The 23645-nt window shown below is 42.5% G+C and overlaps 1 protein-coding gene across 1 annotated transcript in view; it reads left to right on the top strand.

The window, feature by feature from the left end:
• The window catches only part of TBXAS1 (thromboxane A synthase 1), a gene marked incomplete at both ends in the record, with an annotated part of 228805 nt that overhangs the window by 4106 nt on the left and 201054 nt on the right, over positions 1–23645 (top strand). The gene's annotated exons all lie outside the window — the stretch shown is intronic.

Genomic DNA, 23645 nt, shown 5'->3' with positions numbered 1-23645 from the left:
TGGTTTTTTTTAGAAACATGGAGGTTGGATGGGAGGTGTTTGTTTATGTTTGTAAGATACACGTCTAATTGCACGCTTTCAAACATAGCAAAACATATACTAGTGGTGTTCTTGTCTGGTTTTGAGAAGCTCAGTCATTTAGGAAAATGCCACTTTTACATTTAAGTAATAATAATGATTGCTTCTGTTACAGAAATGTATAGAGAGATTGAGAGATTTGGGTTCTCTGGATCTAGGAACTGCCCACCCATTGCATAACCAGTAAATTCCGATCAAAAGCATTTGCAATCTCTGACCAAAAAGAATAAAAAATAAACAACATTTTTTTTTCCTCCTCTGCCCTTAAGTCTAGACATTGGCATATAATTAGATGCAGGATATACTTAGACATGGGAACAACATGTGTTAGCATTCATCAGTTGGTACCACACCTGTACTAGACCACACCAGAAGTTAACCTCAGGACAGGTAGTATTTTGATACAAGTGACTTCAGTACTGCTGCATGACTGGCATTACTTTACATCTAGGGTTTTGGAAAGGGCTCTGAAATAGAGGTTTTAGAGATAATCTGTCTCCCAGTTAATTTTCATTCTGGTTTTGCAGAACTTTACTATTTTGTTTTGAGTTAGGCATAACTGAGATCAAATAAATCTCAAGTATTTTTTTCCCCAACGAGATGCCACCTAAAATTAGATCTTGTACCATTTTTGCTCCACAGAAAATCCATATTTACAAAAGATGTTTGATTGCTAGAGCTCTAGATTTGTAGTGTGAGTGCAGTATAGGGTGAGCAGATTATTCTGACGCATCCAGATAATGCTTCCAGACAGATCCAGTGTCAGGCAATACAAAACTTGGATCCTTTCTGAAAAGATCAACTGTGGGTGGGTAACTTTTCCAGATGTCACTGCTGCCATCAAAGGCACAGGGCCACAAGGACCACTATGGCTGGAAGCATGCCTGGGTACAGAGCATCAACGTACATCCATAAAGATGTACAGCTCTGCTCTCATGTCAGACTCGTTGAGTTGAGAGGTTCAGAGAGGCTTCCTAACCCTCAGATGCTAAAGCATGCTTGTCTCCCCCGCTGGCAGAAAGCACAGCTCCCCAGACAGCGAGCGCTCAGGGGCCGGTGCTGCTGCACTGCCGCTGGGCCCTGCCTGCTGATACGTGGTCCTGCTCATCGCTCCCGCACACCCCTCCTGCGGCAGTGCCTGACCTCAGAGATGGGCTCTAAGGTTACGGTCCCTAATCAGGCTTCCCCTATTACAACCTTGTAGCATCTCATTTTGCATCAGGTTTACAGGGTCAAATGTCAGGGAAGTTTGTTTTTTTTTTTTATATTGTGTGAACCCCAGCTGTTTTTTTTTCTTGAAATGACCGTTATGTCATCGGATGTAGTTCTGCTTCCCTCCCCTTTATTCAAGTAACTTACGAAAGCTAGAAGGATCTGAGTCAACAGGAAACATCAGCAAACTGCTGTTGATGACAGAAAACAGATTCAGTATTGTCTTTGTCATGCAGCTTTCCATCAAGCAAAGCTGGAATTCCCACTAACGTGTCAAACATAATTTGATCCCACAGCTGCACAATATATGGCCTCCTCTTTGAACTAAAGAATCTCTAGGTGAGCCTGAGAAGGAGCAAAGCAAGCTACTGAATTATAATTTGGAAAAGTGCCACACCACAAATGGCTAAATGCTTTCTTTGTCTGAAACCAAGGTAGATTTGATCATCCTAAATGAAGTTCACTCAGTGCCCTTATTATGCTGCTTTTAGGTAAACAAAGTTGTCTCATTTTTTTGGGGGGGAGAGGTAGAACAGTTTTCCATCACTGCTATTGCAGCTTTAGAGTTTAATGCTCTGGGATGTCCTCAGAAGTTGTTATAACACCTTGGTTATCCTGATAAATGTAGCTCAGCTTCTAGCACTGTGCAGCTTTGGTTTTGCTTGTTTGCACTTCATTGTAAAACTGAGAGGCCTTTTATGTTCAACTTTGATTGTCGGTATTTTGTTGGTTTGTTTTTTGGTTTTTTTTTTTTTTTTTAGTTTAGAGATTACATGGCCAGCTGTGTTTATTTGAAGACCCTCAAGTGCTTCTTGGTTTTTGTTTGGTTTTTTAGTGGTTTGTTTTTTTTTTTTCTTTTGTGAAGGTGCATTTTACCATAACAACTCCACGTATAGGAGTAAATCTCCAGCCTATTTATTCCTCCTAGTCTTCATTTTTCCCTAAACCTTTTCATGACTCTCCCTATAAAACCTCTGGAGCACAATTTGGTTTTAGGTCATGGAGATCATAGTGTTAATAGTGTGTTAAGGTAGACCTACAGGGATAGGTTAACTCTGTCACAAAACAGGTATATTTATGTATCTTCTGGCATAATTTCTAGACCTAGTGTCCAACAGACTGTGCTGCGAAGTGGACTAATTCTCACAAATGCCTCCAGGCCAACAGGAGCTGGATGCAGCCCTTGAGCAATCCCATTTCTGCTTTTCCTTCCTGCTGGGCTTGGAATAGGCTGAGCCTGGGCTGGGCTGGGTTGCACAGGCATGGGAGACTGGCAAGGACGGAAATTACTCTGACTTCTCCATCAGGCAGCGTTTGCCTGAGAGTTTTCCTGGAGCTTCATTTAGCTCTCCTGAACTAGCACTTTGGTTTTAACCTCTGACCTGCTGCTTGCCTTGGGACAGGTTCCTTTGTTCAGGCACCTTGCAAACTCATTTTGGGTGTCCTGAATTAGCTTGTAGGAGCTCCTGCCTCCATCTACTGACTGTATTAGGAGTCTGAGGAACTTAACACACTGCCTTTGGTGTACTAAATGGAATTGAAATCATATGATGAAAGAAGGCAAATAAATTACCTCCCCAATGAGAAGACTTTTCCTGTGTGAGCAGTGGGGCTGCCCACTGCAAAGGGACTGTCTCTTGTTGTGTCTGTGCATTTAATTGCCAGGCTCAGAGGGGCTCTCAGGACTGCTGTAATTCCTCCAAAGAGTGCCATGAATTCTGCTCTCCCCCAAACCACAAGGGAGCCTATTGAGGGTTCCCGTGACTGCCCTGCACTGGGGTGACTAGTTTTGCATCCTCAAGCGCTCTAAGGGATGTGGACTTGTCACTGCACATCTTTCAGATAGCAGACCAAATGTCCTGCCAGCTTGGATGTGCTCCTTCTGAAATGGAAAGGTAAATCAATGGGCAGTTTTGACAGGTTAGACTTCCTCACAGTGCTGAAAAGTAAATCCATGTTCTCCCTTTTCTTGTTTCCTTCAACGCTGCTCCCATCATTCAAAGAAAGTTGCCTATATTCTTCTTCCCTCCTTTTTGTCATCATATCAGGCTTGGTCAATAACAGTGTTCATTGTGGTTTGTCCTCATTGCTGGCTCACCATAATTAATGCCTTTGATTGCCATGCCTTGCTCTTCTGTAGGGAAGTTTTATACAGTATTTAATGGAGCTGTCTGAAAACTATTTTAAAATAAAATATTGACACATTATTGAGAGATTGTCTTTTATCAGTTCCCCTTGACATACCCGAAACCTTTAGATGGATTTTTCTATCTGTTATCTCTCTAGGTTTGCTTTTGGCTTTTTTCCCCATTGAAGACAAAGTTTACTGTTCCATGAGCTCAGTGTGTGCTAACTGCTCAGAAACAGCCAGCAGAAAGAGCTCAAAGTATTTTCTGGCTTGGGTCTGGAAATGTATTTGTTTAACTTTTGTATCAAAAACAGTGTGGCCAGTAGGTCTAGGGAGGTAATTGTGCCCCTGTACTCAGCATTGGTGAGGCCACACCTTGAGTACTGTGTGCAGTTCTGGGCTCCCCACCATAAGAAGGACATTGAGGTCCTTGAGCAAGTGCAGAGAAGGGCAACCAGGCTGGTGAAGGGGCTGGAGGGCAAATCATATGAGGAACGGCTGAGGGAGCTGGGGATGTTTAGCCTGGAGAAGAGGAGGCTGAGGGGAGACCTTATCACCACCTACAACTATCTGAAGGGAGGTTATAGAGAGGTGGGCGATGGTCTCTTCAGCCAGGTGACAGGAGATAGGACAAGGGGAAATGGCATGAAGCTGTGCCAGGGCAGGTTTAGATTGGATATTAGAAAAAAACTTTTTACTGAAAGAGTTGTCAGGGCCTGGAACAGGCCCTGGGAAGTGGTTGAGTCGCCTTCCCTGGATGTGTTCAAAAAAAGGGTTGATGAGGCACTTAGGGATATGATTTAGCATAGGATGGGAATGGTTGGACTTGATGATCTTCAAAGGTCTCTTCCAACCTTGTGATTCTGTGATTCTGTGACTTCCGCAGGAATAGTGGTGGAGCTTGAGAAAATGATGTTCAATTTCTGTCTTCATTCCCTTGCTTTATGTGCCATTGCTTGCACTGTTGGCAATTTCTTTTAAGTTCTGCTTGTTTATTTTACATGTATTTTATATGTCTGGAGTGACTGTGCAGGTCAGTAGGGTTACTAGAGTTTTAATGCAAGAGTCATCTAGCATGTGGTAGATTTTCTGTATCTGTTCCGCTAGTAGTTTCTTCTCTGGCCAGTCCCTTTTTTCACAGTTCTGCAGAAACTGTGGAGTTGTTGGGAGAGTTTATTGAGGGAGCAATAAACAAGGCAAAGGGCAAAATTTGTTACATTGGTTTGTTTCTTGGATAGGAAAAGAAGATAGAGGCCCAGCAATGGCTGGAGAAGGACTGGGAAGAATGAGTGGGAGCAGAAGGATATGGCTCTGTATGAGTTTGAAGTGGGTCATTACAGTTTGGGGTCAAGTATGTTTGGGAAAGTTGAGGCTGGAGGAAAGGAGCTGAACTGAGATGTATGCTGGGAGCAGGGCATGGGGCAGTGGTTGTATGCTTGTGTTGACAAGTGAAGTCTACTTCCTTGGAAAGAATAGTTCCTTTCAAGCCAGAAGAAACCTTGTGATACTTGTTAGGAGTTGAGGGGTATGGGAAGAATGAAAAGGCAGTGAACTTCAGAGGAAATGGGTAATTGGTAACCGTATGGTCACAAGCTCTGGCTATATGAATACTCTTGGATGAGAACTATTGGTAGAGTTTTGAACCTGTAACCCTAAGTATTCTTTTAACTTATTCACTAGCAATAAATCTGATGTAATCTGTTCGTACATGTTTGTGGTTTCTCATCCAAAAAGCTCCAAAGAGCTTTTGTGTAAACAGCCTCTCAGTAGAGCTATAACAAGATGAAGAGGTCGTCGAGGCACGTGGTTTGAAATGTGGGAAAGATATGAAATATGGCCACCCTGGGAGAGAAGGGAGCAGCTGAAGGATCTTCAATGTATTGCATATTAGCATGGGGGACAGAGAGTTATGGTGGTCAAGATAGCAAGGGCCTTCTTCCAACTCTTAAAATATCACTATGATCTATCTGTTTGCTCATCAAAGACATTAATAAGCCTCAGTTTTAAGATTTTCTGAAATAGTCATCATGGGTTTAGATGCAGAATAAATATGTATACACTTCAACATAAGCTTCGTGGTAGGAAAACCGAAAAGCTGTACATTCATGTTAGGATAGATTTCAGTGAGTTTGCCTAACTCAAGCATGATCTGGAGTGTTTCATGCCTCTGAAAGTTACAGCATCTTGTATCCAGCATAGGACTCCATATTGCCCAACTACTTCTTCAGCAGCCAGTCACGTCAGAGCTCTGGCCAAGTGAGAGACAGCACAGCTTTAAGAAGAGCAGACACCCCTTGGTGGTTCCAGAAGGACATCAGATCCACTATGTAGCTAATGAAGTGGGACTGTTCTGGAGTTATGTTCAGTAGCCTTCATTTCTATATACGTATCTGGCCTGCCGTCTTTCATGTACCCTTAAGAGCTAATAATAGGTAGTGCAAAGATAAAGTACTTGGTGCAAAGATAAAGGATCCTCAGTTTTGTGATAACTATTCTAGCTATGGCAACAAACCTTGAGCTTGTCTTATCCCGCAAGGATAGTATTTTACATTTTGTTTGTCTACTATAAAGCTTTAAACTTCAGGGAAATTCTCACAGTTGGGACACTATTCTCAGTAGTTATGTTTTTAAGCGTTAAAAAGTTAAAGTTATTAGCAGTAGTTAATTATTTAGCAGTTTCACAATTTATTTCCTTTCCGGAGATATGACTTTTGCTTAGTACACATGGAAGTCCTATCAACCTGAGTGGAAAACCAGCTGTCTGGTGTTCTCCTAGGACACAGAGCCCTATTGTTAAATGAAAAAGGCAATCAGATCTTGTGTGTCAGGCACAGAGGAGTGAGGAGCCTCCCCAGAGCAAAACTGCAGAGAGAGCTTGGAATATCAGCTGTGGGCACAAGGTGGTAGATGGACTGTAAGAATATGTGCCTTTGAAGGCCATAAGTCTTGTGAAGACTGTTGTATTTACTGTGTAAGCATGGTCAACCTGACAGGACTCAGCTAGGATTTGAGACTTGGAATTTGAGTAGTTTGTCCCTAACCTGCCTCCTTGCTTTAGTAGAAACAAGCTATTAACAAGCCTGACAAGGAGGCCCTCATTTCCATGGTAGCTGGTGACTCAGTTCCTCTTTCAAACTGTGACTGTATCACTGATGGACATTTTTCTATTTAATTTTTGACATTTTTAAGGATTCTGTGCAGTAAAGCCTTTTCTCCCTCCTCCCCCTCTTTTTATTTACGTTCCTGAGTGAGAGCGTCGCCAAGAAGTGAGCTCAGTGCCATGGAAGCATTTTATATTTTGAGCAGAGATAAAAATCTCGTTCCTTCTATAAACAAAACAAATCAACAGATGATGCCCGGGAGAACCATTTCTCTATAGCCATTTTCCTCCAGCTGCTTTCTATTCTGTGCAGCTTGCAATGCACCATATGAAATACGTGTGTGCCTTTCTGTATGTGCAGAACACAGGTTTCCTCCAGACAGTGGCAGCTCCATCATAAAAAAAAAGAATCCCCAAACCACAAAAAAACAACCAACATTTTTTCTTTTACAATGCTGTAATAATAAGATTACTGATAGAGTTGAGATGTTTGGTTGTTTAATACTGTATAGCTTAGCAATGCAAGAGGAGCTCTACAGTCACAGCCGCTGTGTCTTCACTCTGAATGGTTCAGAACAATTGTTGAGGCAGGATGAGCACCAGGAATCATCTGAGTTTGACTGAAGCATAAACATGGGGTGGGGGGTGGGGTGCTGATACCAAAATGCTTGTCTAGAGTTTGTCACTGCGTGTGTGCCTGTGTGCTTTCCTGTGTCGGTGAGGAGTTCCTCCCCAGTGCTGCAGTTGCTTTGTAGCCAAACACAAGCCTGTTGCAGGAATGAGCCTGGTGGAAGGCAATGAGAAATGGCCCCTTTAGTCTGTTGGAAGCCCTTGTTTGATGGCATCTCTTGCTTTCCTGATTTTCTTTGGCCATAGTGAACAGCTGAGAGGCTCAGGTGAATGGCCAAAAGCTGGAGGGGCTCAGGGGGGTGAGACCCAGCAGTACCATAGAAGATGATGCACAGGAAAGAGCAGAGGGTGCTAGTTGAGGCGATGGTAGAAAAAGTGCATGTCAAGATCTCAAATGCTTAGGAATAGTTGCAGGTCAGCCCTTGGCAGAGGTGCAGCTGCAGGTGTCTCTTATCTCTGCAGCATCTTTCTGCTCATTTTCCCCTGCTGAGATGTGCTTCTGTACAGGAGGAAGGTGGCTAAGCCAGATGTTCCTAAAATGTGTCCTGGGGGAGTAGTATTTATCCTTGCAGGGGCAGGGAAAGATGATAAAAGTTTGAGCATTGCTAGGTTAATGGACTGCCTTTTTGCCATAAATAGTCAGAAACCTCTGAGACATGGAGAAACTTGGAGCTAGCAGGGGGTGGGAGGGCAGTGAAATTTGGCAACACTTCTGGTCATCTTAATAAAATGTGGTTTAGAACCGAAGGGAGATATTGTGGCTTCTCATCCAAAAAAGCTTCCAAGAGCTTTGATGTAAACACCCTATAAGGATACATATATGTCCACACATAAGTGTACATTTATATTGATACATAAATACATAGCAAGCGACTCAGAACAAACAGCTTCTAAATAAGCAGCTGAACACAACTGACCTGATCCTCAGATAGATCGCACTCGGTGCCCAAAGCAAAACCCCCTTATCCCATCTCTAGCCAAATGACTTCTGGCAGCTAAGGAAATAACCTTGGGTAAAACCAGTAGAACTTTCATAACAGGGACATTAGCTGTTGACCCTGAATGTGTTTTATGACACCACCTTGGTTTTGCCCTGTATATCTTCATCCTGCTGTTGATACGTTGTTCTGCGTTTTTGAAATCTGCAATCTCTCCACACCGCCCCCAGGATCTGCCATTGTGGGTTCACCCTCACCTGCATTGGAACGTTCTCTAAGACAGATCTGGTCTGGACCAAGATGGGCACATGAGACAATTTTGATTTAATTCATTGGAATACCAGACAAGTAGTTAATACTGTTTCTCCTGTGCTACTGGGAGAAGACTGGCTGTACCTGATCTCGTTCAAAGTTCACTTTTCCAGATTAACAAATTGGAGTTAACAGAACTTCTTTCTACCAGATCAGTGCTTTAAGTGGTATGGCTGGGAAGGTTTGGATCAGAAGCTTCTTGCCCTAAACCTGTATCATTAAAACAGGATCTGAAACACACCTGAGAACTCGGTTCCATTAACTTTGTGCAATTGCATTGGTAAAGTTAGGGAGCAGGAACAAAGAATTTCAGTAGGTAGTCTGCTGACTGCCAAGGACATGTGAATCTTGGGGTTTTTTAAACATCCGTTTGTGAATGTGTTTCCCAGGGTGATTTACTCACGTCTGAGCATTTAGGCCTGTAGCATCTCTAGAGCTCGAACTCAGAGCTTTAAAGAAATGAAAGGTAAGTATGTAATTTAGTTGATTTAGGTGCTCAATTCTGTTGAAAATTTGACTTTAAATGTGAGTGGTTGCCAGTCAAAAATTTTGTTCCAGTTTTTTGTGGAAATGGCTGGTTGTTTTTCTGGGTGACAGTATTTTGTGCCAAGTTCTAAAGCTGACTGTGAAATTTAAAAATGTTTTGGTAAAGTTTACACGGGTACTTGTCTCACACCTTATCCAAGAAATTCCAAACTCTTAAGTAACTGCTCGAAGCTGACATACTAGTCCAAGCCCTTTAAAATTTTAGGCTGAATTTGGCTTGCTTTGCTTAGACCAGGGGTAAAGCCGGGTGGGTTTTTCCTTTCTTACCTGAGAAGAGTTAGAAATACTTCTCTCACCTTTCAACTTTCATGTGGACCTTTTTCTGACTGAAAAAAACGTTGTTAAACATAATATTGATGCAGTAAAAGAGCAAACCCACACAGAAACCCAAGCTGTACCATAAATCTTTCTCTGAAGCTGCTCACACTGGTTATGTAAATAAAAGAAAATTGATGTGGTTTGCAGAATTGTAGTGATACAGAGTAAATTGCTCTTATGTGGTAGGAATTGTGTGCACCTATGTGCGCATATCTGTCTGTCCACCCACCCAACTCCTCATTGTTTTGGTTGGCTCTGTAGCTGGCATACATACCACAGAACTAGTACCTGGGGTTGGAAAATGTCCTTTCTCAAGGCTTCGGGGAGGACAGTTACAGTGGCTGTTGTGTCTTCGGCTTGCTTGGAAAAAACCTTTGACTGAAAAAATACATTGTTCAGTTGAGGAGGAATTCCCGTATGTAGTCAGACTGTAACGACTTTTCAGCTGAATGTGGTGGGGTTTGGCTCCCATTTCAAATAATTTGTAGAGCTGCAGTGCACTTAGGGACATTTCAGCCCTGATGACTGTTGATCCCCAAGGATGCAGCTGATCCATCTGTGGGGTTTTTTTATTTGTAAATTGCATTGCATTTCTAAATAGCTAATGGCCAAAATCATTATCAGTGTGTTAATTTAAAGATCAGTCAGCATTTTCAAAGGCTGGACAGTTACAAGAGCTTTCTCTGAGCAAGTTGGAGGCTTTGTCTTGTAGGCTGCAAGCAAATTGTTACAAAACACAAGGGAGTTGGTAGGAGTTTGTGGAATCATAATTAATTGACAATGTTTTTTTAAAAAAACCACATTTTCCAATTTAAAATAAGCTGTTAAAATAATTTAGAACAGTGTTATGATAGTCCCTTGACACACATGGGTAGCTTTGGGTTAAACATATAAATAATGCTGAAAGGCCTATATTTAGTTCCAGACTGATCCAAGGACAACTGAAAAACTGAAGGTCAAATAACAAAACGAAGAAAAGAAAATTATAGCTCTCCTTGTTCTGTTCTGCAGCATGCTGCTTGGCAGCCGTGAAGGTTCAATACCAGGGAATTTGTCACATACAACTATTTATGATTTGTACTTTAAGTAAAGCAAGTAAGCATGAAGTGTGTGTACTTATTGACAAAAGCACATCACTGAGTCTTGTCACACTGAATCTAGACAGCAGCTCCTGACTATTGCAGAATTTCTAGGGCCTGGATGTTAAAAGATCTATGAATGACCGATTAATCAATGATGGCTTTGACCATGCTCTATTTTGACCCTCGGGCACTAGAAGTTTCTGCCTGGAACTGAGCTAAAGTGTAACCAGGTGGTGAATGGTAAGCTAAGACTATTTGCTGTATTTGTTGGGAATTTTTTTGCTATAAGTTAGTGAAACTGTTGAATTAGAGAAACTTCAGGTCACTGCTGATTTGGGAGAACTAGGAGTCCATGCTCAAGCAGGAGTTAAACAGCCCAAGTGCAGAGCTCAGTGCTTCCATTTGCAGAGATAAGTCAGTCAGCTTCAACCCATCTAAGTCACTCTTCTGGTGGTGGTTGTTTTTCCTCTCTGAGGGAGGGACCATGGCAGGTGCTTGTCTGTATTCTCCTTACCTAGGAAAAGCATTTCACTTAGGTGGCTGCAGGCAACACAGGCACTGTTAGAGCCACATCTCGGTGGGCCATGCTTATATATTAAGCTGAGGATTTGCACAAGGATGGCGAAATTCTGAATGTCCAGGCTGACAGTAAATTGATGGGGATTGTCAGTGATGCTCTTTGTGCAATCATGTTTATGTAATGTTTCACTTGACCTAATCTTGCCAAGCCTGATCATGCCTGCTTCTCCTCTTGCACAGCTCCCCATTGTGCCTGAAGCACTTGCCTACTGGCCAGCCAGACCACAGTTCCTGGGGCCAGATCCCTTCCCTGGGGTATCAGCTGGTCACTTTGCTCAAGACAGCTGATACATTCTGACTGCCATGAGATTTTGGTAGTACTCAGTGTCATTAATTCTTTTCAGAGGATTTATTCCCTTTCAGCAGGTTTCATGCTACCCTTCCCTGAACTCCTTATGAAACGTTATTCAATTGAAACTGCAGGTTAATATCTCACAGAATAGTGGGTTTTTCACATTGGATTATATACTTTATATCAAATATGTGCATTGTATGGACAATGTCTGGTCAGACAAAATACTGGCTACCAGTTGGGTGGAGGTCAAATGCATCCTTAGTGGTCCCTAAAAATGAATGGGAATACACGTGATCCGACTTGGTTAGCAACTTGACCCAAGATAAATCTTTCAACTCTGAAACTACAACATCCCAAGTAACTGGCTTCTTTATCTTTGATTGTAACTATGTCTTACATAATCTGTATTTTAGCATTTTCACTTTAAATCTAGGATTTGCGTGTTAGAGATAATGGGAAACCATTATTTTCTTCCAGGTATTAGCTGGCTGTTGTTTACATTTCCTATGAGTTCTCTCTATCTTGCTTTTTAAAATATTTTTTTTGTGCATGCTGCATCTAAAAATATATCAAATGAGAGGTCCAGTAATTAGGGCCATCCCTCCAGCAATGAGTTAATCTCTTCGGAGAAATGAAGAACAAATTTGGATTGTTCTCATCCATAGTCTCAGATGATGCATCATTTTTGGACTGGTTGCTTCTTCAGCTCCTGAATTTACAATATGTTTAATCTGTCTTTCAGAATAAGGCGTAAAATCAGTTATTGTTTAGAAGATTGGTTCAAGTTGTATCCTTGTGAAGTCCCCTGTAAACCGAAACTTGAAATTTGGCCTTAGATAGTTGTGTAAAACACTAATTCTTGCAAATGTTTCTCTTAACAGCCACATTTTCTAACAAATGGTTATTTGTCCACAGCTTTTTTTCTTTCAATATTACAAGCAGCACTTACTTCAATGTCATCCATTTTCATTAGTTTAGCTGTGCTGTTAATTTATAGCTTCGTTCCCTTTTCCTCAGACTTTTACAGATTTTAGACAGACTAATTCTGAGTTCATAAATTTAGATGTGCAAACATAAGATTATTTTTTTTAAAACACCAGATATTTGTGATTTGGGTGAGGAAACCCTGGGCAGAACAGGGATATCGGGAGTGCCACAGGAGAATGTGGGTACAGTGGGCTTTGCTTTAGTGTATGAAGCGTGACACTTGCATGTGCATGCTCAAGAGAAGGAAGAGGAGATAAATTCCTGAAACCCCATTTTCTTTACTGTTGATTACCATAAAGGAATTAAAAAGGAACTCCCAGCCATCGCTATGTATGGTATGTCACCACAGCATATTTTGGGTTTGTTTCTGAAGGACCGTTAACCTCACTATCTAAAAGAAAGCAAGCATCCAGCATTCTTCTAACGGCCAAATGCAAGTTAAATGGCTGCTTAAATTAGTTTTCATCTATGAAGAACATTTTGTTGTTCGTGTTTAGTCTGTAAGGGTGCTCAGAGGCCCCAGTTAAAGTCAGAGCCGGCCACATCAGGAGAAATAATCTTTACGCAATATGCTGTCTAACTAAGCAAGCCTGTGCGATGAGAGGAGTACACCTTTCCTAACAAAATATTTTAGGAGCATAGAAGGCTTGATTATGATCTTTATTGCCTTGCTGTAAAGCAAGAGCAGCACCGCTGAACTCTGTGGAGTTGCTCTAAATTGAAGTGTGAGCTCTGAAATACAGAGCAGAATAAATCCACTTTATATACTTTAACTTGGAGAAGACAAGGCTCTGTGGCAGTCCCAGCAGGATTACCAGCATTCAGTCAATTTCGGGACTTGTATATCCCAGCATTGTAGGTAGGCTTGGGAAGCTTATTTTGCAGTAGAAATGTCATTGCTCTTCCACAGAATGCTCCAGTAACAGCCAAACCTCCTAAATAATTGTCATCCCTACTGTTCAGTGTGTGAACTTCAGGAGCAGAAGTGTTGGGGGAATCTTTTGCAGTTCTGGCAGAAAATGTCTCTCAGAGAATAGGAGACTTTCCACTGGCACAAGTCCTTTCTTTTAGAGACCTGTCTCTTTCCTGAGACAACCATCTGGCCATCTCTGAGGGATGGCTGTTTGCAGCACGTGTCTGCAGGGGGTGGGTGTTATCTTTCCAGGAGGCTAGGAAGGCCTCTAACACTTGCATGCCATCGCCATGGGCAAAACACACAACTGAAGGATTTTTGAATGCTTAAATGCATTATTAAAACACCAGAATGTTATGCAACAGGGTTTTTTTTGGGGGGGAGGGAGGCACACCCCAACCCTGATGACTTTCACTTCTGTTGTTTAAGCCATAAACAAGTGTAGTTGCTCATAGGTTTCAGGACTTTGAGATTGCTTTTGGTTTTACCTAGCAACCACAAGCCTAGAAATAAGTTTTAGTTGGAGCCCTTTATCCATGCCCAAACTCCACTTCCTTATGCAATCATGCAGCTGTAATACTGATGCTTTCAGAAAACTCTAAATAATGAGGGATTCATGAGAAAGCTGTGAGATTTTGTTGCCAGGTTTATTCTTGCAGAGCAGAACTAATAAAACTTTAAGGAAGATGTCTTAGCCAAGTTTTTAAAAGTCGGCTATTTTTATTGTGAAAAATAAAAGTAAAAAAGCAAAACAAAGCTTGGAGATTGAAACTCAATTTCATTAAATTCAATTCATATGGCCAGTGTAGGCTTTTTGGTGAGCTGGAACCAGACAAACAGGTGTCAGGTGTGTAGAAAACAAAGTAGTATCAGTATGTTGGCTATGAACTGCTTCCTCCTCCTTGCATGCATAATACCGCGATGGAAGTTGGCAGAAGGAAGTACAACTGCACGTGACTAAATGTTGACAGCCGAGGAGCTTGGCTTTCTGTTTACAGAGGTGAAAATGACAAAAAAGCTGGGGAATAAAGCTTCCTATGTGTCTTTGTACAGTCCTGGAATATATAAGCTGAAAAATTCTTAAGAAAGACTGTAAGACCCATTTAATTAGAAAAAAATATATAAATGTTTAAGATTTCCAAAATGCTCTAATGAAAAAATTACTCTGCTGCAAACTGTGAAGGCAATTCCCTGCTCCCCCGGGCGTGGGCTCTATTCTGGAGCAGAGAGCCACATGCTAATGCGCATGCTAAAGTCCCCTTTCCTGGACTTTTGATATAATTATTTAGCCAACACTGAGAGAATCTCTGCATACTCTCAAACTGCAGTCATTTCTGAAATATTGATCTGGGAAGGTCACTAAATTCCAGAGCTGGTGAGGTCAGGGTAATGAGATCAAGTGACAGACCCAGTGGTACCCACTGATTTAGTTGTTTAGACACTGTAACCAAACCATGACCTTCTTGTTCTGCAGCCTCTTTGATCTAACTATGCGAAAACACAGCTGCTTACTGGATATTGCATGTTAGTATGCATGTAGGCGTCAGGGTAACTTTTTGTGACATTTACTTCAATTATTCAGGAGTCAGATTATAAAAATGGGTATCACCCACCTGCCTAGTCTTATCTGTTACTCAGACCCCTGTTTTGCTCTCCGTTGGTGTAACTGGTAAGAAGACCGTGCAGGGTCTGAAAGATACACCCCCATCCAACTTGGGGGTGATGGGAGGGAAGGTGGAAATTAATCCTCCTGAATGAAGCAGGGAGCAAGACCTAATCTCCACAGCCCTCGAGGAAGATGTTGGGAGGGTGGAGGAGAAATCACTGCTATTTTCAGTCCTGGCACCTCTGCCTAAGGAACATCCCTGGAACAAAGTCTCTTATAACAGTCAGGTGGCTTGAGGTCACTGTGACTTGTGCAGTGGGCGCTGGCAGAGGACCCTCTGGCTCACAAGCTTTGTGTGAAGGGACTCATGGATGCTCTGTTCCCTTGCTCAGTCTCCATGCCTTGATGTTTGCTTTCCGCTCTGATGCAGATACTGCACCCATGGTACTAGTGTTCAGCAGTGTTGAACTGCCCAAGGTCTTTGCTTATGGATGAAGCTGTGTTTTACTATTCTTTGTCAGTTTTTATACTTTTCTTGCGTTTGGATAGCTGTTTGGTTTTCAACATCTCTGCAACACAGTGGTTCCCTCTGGAGATATTCTGCCATCAACTCTCCACAGCCTGTGCCAGAGTCCACATGGCATTTCCTTCCCCAGGCAGGAAAATGCAGGTATGGAGCAGAAATTAAGTCTGCTAAAAGCAGTACCATGCTCCCATGGAAATACCTACCCAGATCCATATGAGATCATACACTGGAGCCCAGCTGCTTCCTGCCCTGAGTTTAAGCACAATAGTAAAGTTTCGTGATGTGTGGATGTGACCTGGAATCACTTAGAGCAGAGGAGCGGCATGGAGAATTTATGTCTAGCCCAGGGCAGAGCACGTGGGCTCCTGGCTATTGTGTACTGTTGCCTTTCCACTTGCACACAAGCTTATCAAAATGTTTTTGCAGGCTTGCTCCAACTTTCCTGCACAGCTTTTAACTCTTCATTTGAGGACCTGTGTGAACTAAGCAAGAGCAGGCAGTGCTCAAAGAGGGTGAACGGTGAGAGCTCAGCCGGAGCCAGGCTAAAGAGCCTCCTCGGCAGGAGCTGGGAGCCCGCAGTGCTGTCTCTGCAGGCATGCTGACTGGTCTCCTTTCCCCACAGGCATAAGAGTAGATGGATTTAAAAATAAATAGGAAGGCAGCCTGGAGTGCCACTGTGTGTGTCCCTCTGAGCATGATTCAAAAGTATGCATTGGGGAAGTTTAAAGATGATTAGACATATGGACTGGCATCAAAAATACAGAGTGCATCCAGAGAGGCACCACAACTCCCTATGAAGTCAAGCAAAAATAATCCCGTGATGATTTCTTTCCCCACATGCCCATACTTCCAGGGAGATTGTTGTGGGGTATGAAACTGAATGCTGAACAAAAGATGAAAAGATGGTTGCTGGCCTAATAATCTTGAATACATCGGAGACCAGTTTACTTCATAGTCTCTTTCATGTGTACAGTAAGCACTGAGGTTCAGATCCTTAAAGTAAGTTTTGTGTTTAATAGGGAGGTGGTTGTCTTTTGAGGAAGACAGGCAACACTTAAAACTTTCATCCATACCGAAGTAAAGACTTGAAGCGCCTTCTTTATATGATTTTTCTGTTTGTTTTCAGAAAATCCACTGTCTTCCCACTTTGCATGTAACATTTGCACAGTGTATGTATAAGAGGTGAGCAAAACAGTCTAGGTACTGGCAGATTTTTGCAGCATGCACAAAGGTCTGGAGGAAATGTCTTCCCTCCTGCCACAAAATGTCCTGTAGCTGTAGAAAAATAAATTCCTTTACAGTGGGGGCTTTTTCTTTTTGCATGAGAGTATAGATGGTTTATGGTAAAATTGAGTAATTGAAATGATCTGGGCTTTATCTTCTTGTGCTTATGTTTTTGTTCTTTGCTGTGGTTACCCATCAAGCATGAAACCAAATTGCTAAACATAATACAACACCAAAACAAAACTGCCAAACACGGTCCAAATTCATAGCAAGGCAGCAAGTATCTTTTTTTTCTTTTTTTTTTTTTTTTAGTGTGGAAATCTGAGGAATCTGTCCAAACTTTTATCAGGTCAATTTCTAATGTGGATTTATATCAGAATTTGTAGAATGTCTGAGTGTGGAAGGAATTATTTCTGCTGTTTAGCATTATCTCTATGAAATACTCACCTAGAACAGAAGACCTAGTTCAATGTTTCAAAGAAAAATAGCTTTCAAAGCATGCACTTTTTCTCTGTTCTAGGTTAAAAGTATTATGCAGAGGCTTAAATAGCTAGCTGTATTCTGCCCTTTCATATCATGCGACAGGGAATGATAATTTACTTTTGTGTTTAATATTATGCAGCTGTGAGTTGGCTGTAAAGACTGGAAGCTGCTTACACCCATACGAGGGGCGTGCTCCAATTCCACTGTCTGTTGAAGAGGTGGAAGTACTGCTAGAAAACTCCACAGAGCACTATAAAACTACGTCAGGAGCGTGTTGCTGCAGGGATCAACTAACCAAACCTGTAAAAAGCTGTTGTCTGTTCTTCTGACTTGCTGTGTGTAGGTAATGGAGTAAAATTCGAGTAAAATTCTGAAGTGGCCGAATTCGAAGCGGACTGGAAAGACACCGTGCGAAGCGGTGGGCAGGTCGTGTTTACCTGCTTGTATGCAAATCGAAACCCTACACACGTGCATAGCAGGGGAAGTGTGGCCAGAGCATTTTCACATGTGGCCCTTGAGGTGTTAATTCAGCCAGCACCCTGAAGTGCTGCAACGTGGGAGATTGGAGTTGGGCCCTGATGCAGTTTAGAGCGAGACTGGTCTGCCTAGGAGACCTCTCAGTGGAGTCAAGGGGAGCTTTCATGGAGTGAGGTATCTTCATCTGTAACACACAGTACCAGGGCCCAGTATCAGTCAAGCAAATAGATGGTGTAGCCAAAGGAAAATTGGGAGGATGGAGAAAGAAATTCAATACCAAGGTACGTGAGCAAGTCACTGAGAGAAAGCTGTTTCTGTAGAGGGTGTTGGGTAGCTGTGGGTAGTGGTGGCAGTATTTTCTGCTTTGCAAAGATGGGAACACTTCTTTAAATTTAAACCCCTCTCTAACGTTATGCTCTCAGGTTCTTATAGCAACCCCATGAAACATGTATGTGGTATTGAAATGGATTAGATGAGTTGTGATGGAGGCTGTGGGATGAGAGGTCACTTTCCCGCAGCGATCCTGTTGCTCTGGGCTGCGTTTTTGACCCCTGTACCTGGTTATGGGTATGCTCCTGCTCAAAATCTCCCTGGAGTTCAAAGTACCATGGTCTTCCTGGCATAACGTTTGTCACCCCAGCAGGTTGTACAGTGTCTCTTTTCTTGGGATCATGGCGTTAGGGTATAGAAGTGTGAAATATACAGTGGGACCCAGACAGGAGAGAGAGGGATGCTCAGGAGGGAGAGGGTGCTGCCTTGAGAGGACGCGTGTCTGTAAGCTTCTCTGTAAGCTTTGGTCTTCCCCGATATGCAAGCTGTGCTGGAGGGAAGGGCTGATGTGCAGAGATGTCAGACTGTATCAGAGCAGAGTTGTGTTCTTACATAGCTCAATATTTTGCCGTATCTGGGAAGAAAGCCTGAACTATGCAGGCACTTGCATAACTGCATGTAAGAGTGTTTATAATCAGGGACTTGGGTTCTGTCCATATTTATGAATGACCAGGACTGAGTCTGGGCATAATTCCAGTACTGATACTGTGTGTGAGTTGCACAACTACTGTGGATACAGGACATTGCTGCTCCACGCTAAGCCATGGGACGGACAGGACATCTGGCAGAGTTTGTCCTCCGTGCTTTGAACAGCTCATGCACAGAGGAGACTGCTACTGTGTAAGCACACGAGCCCAGCACACTTAGAAGTCCTTCTACTGATCTAGCCACTGTGGCTAAATCAGAGAATCGGAGATCCCTCTCCTTCAGATAATTTGATTAGTTACAAGCTGTCCCTTGAATTTACCAGGAGCCTATCTCCAGCAAAAATAATAAACACCACCACCCACCCCAGCTATTGACTTCTGTGAGCACTAATTGTTGACTCTTTTTGCCTTTTAGTAATGACATATGGATACTGGGTCTTTATTCCACTTGAGGAAATGTTGGGCAAAGTGTGGCAATTAGTTCCACTGCTGCTTTGGCCACTGATATTAAACACTCATACTTCTCTAGAGGCCACTTCCAACAGGAAACAGATCCAGGCCATGATTACCAACTCCTATTGCTTTCACCTTCAGCCAAAGGAGTGGAAGCCTTGATGTTACCTGGGGGAAGAAAAGTAACAAAACTGTCGTCTCTGTCTTTGACTCACACCTCGAGGCTCTTCTCCGTCATGCACTCCTCCATCACCATGGCTGGGCTCCACCACACACCGCCCCAGCGTATTGCTTTCATCGACTTTGCAATGCTCTAGTCACAGGGGTTCATTGTATTTTACTCCTCTTCAAGGTCCCCCATGCGAGAGCTGCCAGCTGACAGGACTAGCATGAAGAGCTTGGTCTTAGCTCCTCCTGGAAGTAATCAGGATCCCCTCAGGCCTCTGTGTCTGATCACGTGAGGCATGAAGCAGTGACACCTTCCTGCTCTGCAGACCCTGTGGCCTAAAGCAGAGGACTGCTGGTACTGCTGTATTCATTACCAGCTAATAGCTGTTGGCCAGTGGCCTGGATGAAGGCTTTGCCTGCTGTACTGACATCCATCCAATTTGGGTAAATACTGGATTAAGCAAGAGAGAGGCGCTGAGAAAATGTCACACTGATCTCCCAGAAACAGCCTGTGATATATGACTTTTTTGCCTCGTCCTAAATGAATTAACACTGCTGTAGAAAATGGAAAAAATCCCAGGCCTCTCTATGCTTTCTACTTGCACATAATGAGAGGAAATTTCCCTTCCTGGCCACACGTTGGCAGGTCAGTAGATCCCTTCTGAAATGACATAGAATTAAGGCTATAAAATAATGTTCCTGTGGTAGCATAAGATACTCTAATTTTACTTCTATACCCAAAGAACTTTCTCTCTCTCTTTTTTTTACTTTCAAGAAACACAATTCCAAGTTAGTGGGAAGTTGCCCTACTTACTTCTAGCAACTATGAGTAACTACTAACAATGTAAGAGGAGTTTGTTTTGAAGGGGAAGCATCATTCCTAATGATTTCATGAATCATTTGGTTGTAGAAATACTGTTGTTTCTCTTCTGGAGGTACAATGGTGTTCCCTCTGTTTCTTCAAGAAATGTGCATGTGTAGGTACAAAACAGCCAACGATGGACTCTGAAGTAGCTCAGCTTTCAAAGTAGGTGTTTATCCAACTTCTTTCCAAGTGTATTTTTTCCAAAGCCAGGATGCAGCATACTCCTCTGCTTGAGGAGTTTTAATTCTTCTTAGTTTCCTGCCAGCCGGACCAGGGTGGCATGGCATCATCCCTGTCCAGTGGCAGGAACACCGTCCAGCCCTAAACGGTTGACTTCTTGCCCGTGGTCTGTCACCATTTATCAGGAATAGCACTTCTCTTTGAAGACTGATGCTCTTTGGGAGGAAGATGGTGGCTGCTGTTTTTAGAAAGCTAAAAATGCAGTTACCTTTACTAAAGAAAGGGAGCAGATAGAATAGGACTTTTTTATCAGACTTTTTTTTTTTAGACTATTTGGGTAATTCAGTGATTATTACTGCACGGTTCTTTTTCCTTAGGGGATGTGAGACTGTTCCAAAAGCGTTTGTTAGTTTACTTAGACATTAAAGGGGTCCTTATGAATTTAGATTATGCTAAAGTACTTCAAAGTGTCCCTAGAGGTCCAGGCTGCTTTGAACTTAACCTTTTCTGCCCAGTCTTGTCATATGTGTGAGCCCAAAGATTGTGAGCAAGAGGTCGGTGATTCTCAGTCTTTTTAATACTTTGACCTATGTTACAACAGGAAAAAATAAACAAACCAGATTCCCTCTGATCTAGCTGGGAAGAAAGAGAGAGGACGGTTTCAGTGGGCCTCTTTGTAACCCTCTTCTTAACCTGCTAGCTTTCCTGACCCATTAAATAGGACAAGCAGGAAAAAACCAAACAAACCCCAACTTTAAATACCCATTGCCTGACTTCTATCTGTTCTCCTTTAAAATGTGGTTGGTCCTCAGGGAACCTGGAGATCCTAATTTTTTTATTTTTTTTTTTAAATGAAATTTGGGTAATGAAGCATGGGAGACACTAGTGATTGGAAAAATATGAACTTTAATAAAACCGGTCATGCTGCTTGTGAGCTTTGTATATCACGCAAAAATGTGAGGCTGGCTCCTCCGCTGGGGCTGTTCAAAATAACTGCAGTGACTCCAGTGGCACTGTGCTGATTTACGTGAGGTGAGAATCTGGCTCACATCCCGTATTATCTTGCAATGTGACTGTGCAGCTGTAATGCAATCTTATTCAGCTCGTTGGGTTTGGGGGCAAAATAAGTGCCCGTGGTTATTTTTAGAAAAGCACGTCATCAGAGGGGCTCATATGATTCTCTCTCTCTCTTTCTCTCTCTCTCATATATTTATTTTTTATTGCTGTTGACCTACCTGAGCTCTTTTGGTGTTTGGAGACTTTAAAAAGAATAATTCAATATTTTTTCTCCACTGGGGCAGCTGGGTGGTTTGTTTTTTCCCCTCTCTGTTGCTTCACAGCGTTGGAGGCTATGCAGGCAAGGCATTATTTTGCACATGATGCAACACAGCTCTTGTTTTTCTTGAGAGGTGGGTCCAACTGCACCTCTTTTCAGCTTTCAAAAGTCTCTATAGAGCCTGCATTCTCCTTCACTATTTAAAATAGAAATTGGACTGCTTGAGGTTTCTGTGGGTCATGTACTTCTCTTTTTCCCATCTGAAATCTGACCCCTCAGACCTTACACTCATCTTGGCTACAGATAACCATGATGGTTGTTTTGCCCAGTTTGACCCTTTTCTTGAGTCCCTGGGCTACAAAGGGAGCATGAGGGCTATCTGTGTCCCTGGGATCAGAGTCTGTTACCAATCAAAAAGCCTCTTGGATATGTGCATCCTGTTTGTATGCCAGTATCTCTCATAGTAGTGTTAGGGAGGAGGACATTTGGAGTGTCAGTTATTTTCGTAATCAGAAAGGGCTGCCTAACTTCCCACAAGGCATGAGCAGCTCTTCAGTAATGTTTGGAAGTGTGAAGCAAGAAGGTACTACTCGGCATTATCAACAGCATTCTTCTTTAAACTATTTCTATTTGCACATACTTTATCTCCAGCATTTCTCCAGTCTGAGAAGATCAAGCAGACGCCACATGTACAATGTAGCCCAGACAGCCAGATGACACAGTACTGTTTTGACTCGAAAGTCAGACTTCTGCTAAGCATCAAGGCTCAAACCTTTATCTCTGCACGTAGTGCTGAGAGGTGTAGGGAAGAATTCATTCCCTCAGTTAACAGGGCTGATCTCAATTTTCCATTGCAGTCTTTACTGCGAGCCTATTAGCTACAAAGTTCTTTTCTCCAAAGTAGCACTGGAACCCCCACCCCCCCCAAGAGAGAAAACAGCCCTTAGTTCCACCAGCCCTGTACAGGTTCCGCTCCCTCATCTACTTCTCTGAAATTCAGTTCCTGCAAAGAAAGCGCAGATGCCTCTGCTTGGTATTCACATAAAGGTAAATGAAAAGTCTTTGCAGTCCCTTTCTATCCCACCTCTTAATGAAGTGTAATCGCCACCTTGGTCCTGCTGGAACAAAGATGCTGGTGGCCCAGAGGAAGCAACTTGCTTGCCCCCAAGAAATATGGAAACCATAAAGGTGGTTCTTGAAATTAAGAGCTTTGAAATAAGAATTTGTCACTAGATTGCAATGTGTTTAGTCACTTGGACTGACATGAGTTCTGGGTTGCAGCTTGCTGTTAAGGGCAAGGTCTTGTCCTTTACAAACAATCCTTAATTTTTTATCATTTTTTCAAAGCATGAGGTCATCTTATTCTGTGGAAAGTTTAGTGCATTTGTCTTCCCTGTTGCAAGGTAAGCATAAATCAGACTGTGTTATGATAGAGGTGCTCACTGAAACAAATCCCTCGTAAAGAATAAACATGGAAGCAATCCATCTGTACCCTCCACATTCCTCAGTGAAGTCTTCCTAGACACACTTGGAAGGGAACTGGTGGGGTGGATGGGGGCTACCGCTTGCTAGTAAGCACTGACAAATGAGGGGAGGTGTGCTGAAGTTAATTCTGTTTCCCCAAAAGTAAATCAGATTCCCACTGTACTTTCATTTTGTCAGCCAAGCTAATCCAACCCCTGCAAGACTTTGCTTTCAAAAGCCCGGGCAGTAATGCAATGTGTGTCATCTGGATTTGCTGGTTGCAGTGTTGTAAGCTGGTGACCCTGTATATTTATAAATACCTTTATTAACTTAATTCCCTTCCTACCTTCTCTCCTTTTCCAAGAAAACCCCACCATGAGAAACAAACCACCTTGTAACAGGTCCAGATTCAAGTACACTGTTCTATCTAGATTAAATTTTGCATAGTCTTTGCCTGGGATTGATTCGTGCTTGCAGTCTGTCTTGTCCAACCAGAAGAATATATTTAAATAACTCTTGAAAAATGGATACTTATGACAAATGCCAAGTGTTTTAAGAGGAGTGTCCATGGAGGAAGCATGGAAGAGGCTTGACAGATTTCATCCACAGTTCCAAGTTACTTATCCTAAAAATATACATCAACTGCTGAGCAGTGTTTAGATTTGAAAGTGTAGTCATTGAGAAAGAAAAGAGTAGTGGCTGCCCTTCATGGAAGAGGAGTTACTCTAACGCATCTTTAGCACAAAGTTGCACTTCATATATGGGTTTCTACAGCATCTTTTGCCTTAAAACTTCAACTGTTCAATAAAGAAACCTGGAATTCTTGCA

The sequence above is a fragment of the Gallinula chloropus genome (genome assembly GCF_964237585.1).
Source record: "Gallinula chloropus genome assembly, chromosome: 1".
Classification (NCBI taxonomy): Eukaryota; Metazoa; Chordata; class Aves; order Gruiformes; family Rallidae; genus Gallinula; species Gallinula chloropus.
This window is presented reverse-complemented; position numbering and strand designations above follow the sequence as displayed.